The sequence below is a fragment of the Limulus polyphemus genome, unplaced genomic scaffold (genome assembly GCF_000517525.1).
Source record: "Limulus polyphemus unplaced genomic scaffold, Limulus_polyphemus-2.1.2 Scaffold387, whole genome shotgun sequence".
NCBI lineage: Eukaryota > Metazoa > Arthropoda > Merostomata > Xiphosura > Limulidae > Limulus > Limulus polyphemus.
This window is the reverse complement of record NW_013665997.1, coordinates 19,145-22,746: the sequence shown is the minus strand read 5'-3', so window position 1 is coordinate 22,746 and position 3,602 is coordinate 19,145.

Here is a 3,602-nt window from a genome sequence, read left to right as displayed (position 1 = left end):
TCCGTGATGAACAACTCTATATAATGAACCTTAACCGTCTTTTAATATGATGCTAGAATAATAGAACACAAGTAATGGAAAAAATTGAAGGCTTGTAATCCGTGATGAACAACTCTATATAATGAACCTTAACCGTCTTTTAATATGATGCTAGAATAATAGAACACAAGTAATGGAAAAAATTGAAGGCTTGTAATCCGTGATGAACAACTCTATATAATGAACCTTAACCGTCTTTTAATATGATGCTAGAATAATAGAACACAAGTAATGGAAAAAATTGAAGGCTTGTAATCCGTGATGAACAACTCTATATATTTTGAATTTTTAAACAGGTTAACAGAACTATTCTCTAAAATATGTTTCTAGAAGTATTTGAATTATTTTATGCATGTTTCCACTTGCTATTAATTTATCCATTTTATTTTTGCACAAATTAACAACATGGGGGAAGGTGGAGTAAAAAAGTCCACCTTAACTTGCAATGAGGTTTCACCAATTAATATAAAATGTCATGAAAAGCAAAGGGTTTTAAAATGAGCCCTGTGTTATTTTAAATAACATTTCTAGCTAAAACAAAATTTGGAATTTCATGTAGATCGTTTTGACATCACTTTGTTGCGATCGTGTTGTCATCACTTTGTTACGATCGTTTTGACACTACATTGTTACCATCGTTTTGACACTACATTGTTACGATCGTTTTGACACTACATTGTTACGATCATTTTGACACTACATTGTTACGATCGTTTTGACACCACTTTGTTACGATCGTGCTATACTCGCACTTCGTTTTCTTTTCAGCTTTATTACTATAATCAATAACACAAAGATGTAGAGCTAGGTTATGTTTCTCACTGACAACATTTTACTTTTTTCTTTCGCCTCTCTTGGCATATTCGTTCTGTCTCACATCTCTCGTTCTTCCTTTTTTCTTTTGTTTAACTCCTATCTTTTACATTCCTTTATCAACCGATGTTCCTTGCACCTAATTTCATGACAGACATAGACATTCTGTAGGTATTTAAAAAACAAAAAACAAAGGCTCTGCTTATGATTAATGGCCGTTTTTTCCAATAAGGTTGATAAAACTGACCCCTTCAAATTGGAGTAAAATGGTTTCCATATAACTTATAATAACTGTAATTTAAATTAAATGTTGCATTAAGTAACTGCATTTAAATCATTATTCAAATACTCCGGGAGAGATTTGGAAAGCCGTGTGCTAAGTTGTGCTTTATCTAGGACAGTGCAAAAAAAAGGCTGATACTATATTGTGCAATACGTTAGGGCCAAAGCCTATAGCGGAAATATACGTCATTGTGTGTGGTAAAACGACCAACACGGGAGAAGGGCGTCTTACACTAAGCCACTCAACGTAACGCAATAATACTTTATATGAAAATCAGTAAACTTGATCTGAGTTTCTTTCTCAACATGTTGGTCGTTTCTAATTCCTCGTTGTTTTAAATTAACAAAGTGTAATCTCCTGAAAAATTTACTTTGTAACCATAAGAAATTCAAAGTACCTACTTTATATTAAAATTGTTCAAAAATAAATAAATAAACAAAAATGTCGTCGTACTTCGATCATTACTATCGTGTCCGTCTGCCTGTGAGTTTATGCATGAGCCACATATAATTCCTTCTTATGGCAGCACGTCATAACTGATAATATACAGGGGTTGCAGTTTTACTGAAGGGGATCGTCTTATCTCATTTCCCACTGCTTTATTTAAATTTATATTAAATTACTAAATCCCCTGCTTTGGCCCGGCATGGCCAGGTGGTTAGGGCGCTCGACTCGTAATCTGAGGGTACCGGGTTCGTTCTCCGGCAGGGATGCCACCACCATTGCCTGGTCCCAAGTCCAGGATGAGAAAGGAGGAGGGTTGGGCGCGGGGCTAGCAACTCCACCCCGTAAAAACCAACCTGCTACAAGAAACTGCAACAACAACTTCCGTTGGGAGGTGTTATTGCGGCCCTATGCTCCACTGGGAGTTTACAGGAATAAAAAAAAAATTCCCCTGCTTTATTTAAATTTATATGAAATTAGTAATTTCTCCCTGCTTTACTTAAATTTATATTAAATTAAGTAAATTTTATTAATACGATTTTAAAGGTTTTCACCTAGAACTTAATTTGTACTTATAAATATACCCAAGCTATAAAATTCAAAAACAGCTAAAATGGGATAGAAAAAATATATCATTTAAAAACAACGTTTCGCTACTGCTAACGTAGTATTATCAGCACAATTGTACACAACACTTAAGTACACCCAATTGATGACGTCAACCTTATAACCTTGTGCTATCATAAGTATAAACCTACTCCTTGTGTTTTATTTATTAAAGATTTGTATTCCTTTATTAAAATGGCTTCTTTATAGTTAAGCTTGTTGTTTTACATGGCTTATTTCATCGGATAATTTTAACTTATCCTCAAACCCTATTGGCATGTTGTACTACATGTAATACGATGCTGTGCAACTTTAAAAAAGGCTTATGTCAAACATTGAATTTAAATAAGATATATTCTGTATTCAGGATTTGAATTGGCTATCATCTCTAGATATCAATTTATCATTCCAGTATGGCTTTCAAAGTACTAACAAAAAACACCATTATTGTATATGTCTTTAACGTTACATAGTCAACATATCAAAATACCTTCTCACATCAGTAAGACTTTCAAGCTTGGTTAATTACGGACTGTTGTTGACTGTTCAAGAGTATGGAGAAATTCTATGATACATATAACCATACTGAGGTGCAATATCATTTTCTTTTGGAAACAAAGTAATATAAACCAAAAAGTTTAAGGTATTAAAACGGTACTTTTAGTTTCTAAGATTATATGATATTGATACATCAGTCACCGCAAAGTTTTTTTTTGTTTCTTGTTATTAAGTGCAAAGCCACACACACAGTTGGCTGTCTGCGTTTTGTCCACCGCGGTATTGAACTCCGGAGTTTAGTGTTACGATCCTGAAGCTTACTGTTGAACTGTAAGGGAACTAATGTTTTTATAAACATACTATTAACAATGACATTAACAAATAACAAAAGTTATACATATTTCTGTTGCCATCATTTTTTGTAAGTAACATGCCAAAATGTGGACTTGAGGGTTCGTGGTTCGCATTCCGTTGCCGTAAAATCACCCTCCGCAATTTAGGGTTCGGTTAGTTATAAGAGTGACGGCCAAATTTATAGATTCGATTATAGTAGTCCAAGAGTTGACAATGGGCAATGTTGACTAGGTGTTTTGTCTTTAGTCTTCCAGTTCATGTGGCCTGGCATGGCTTGGTGGTTAGGGCGCTTGGCTCGCAATCTGAGAATAGCGGATTCGAATCTTTATCATCGAACACGCTCGCCTTTTCAGTCGTGGGGACGTTATAACAAGATAGTCAATCTCACTATTTGTTGGTAAAAGAGTAGCCCAAAAGTTGGTGGTGGATGATGTTGTTGATTAGTTGTCTTCCCTCAACCCTACAACTGCTAAATTAAAGACGGCTAGCACAGATATCTTTTTGTTTGTTTGTTTGAATTTATGCACAAAGCTACACAATGGGCTATCTGTGCTCTGATCACCAC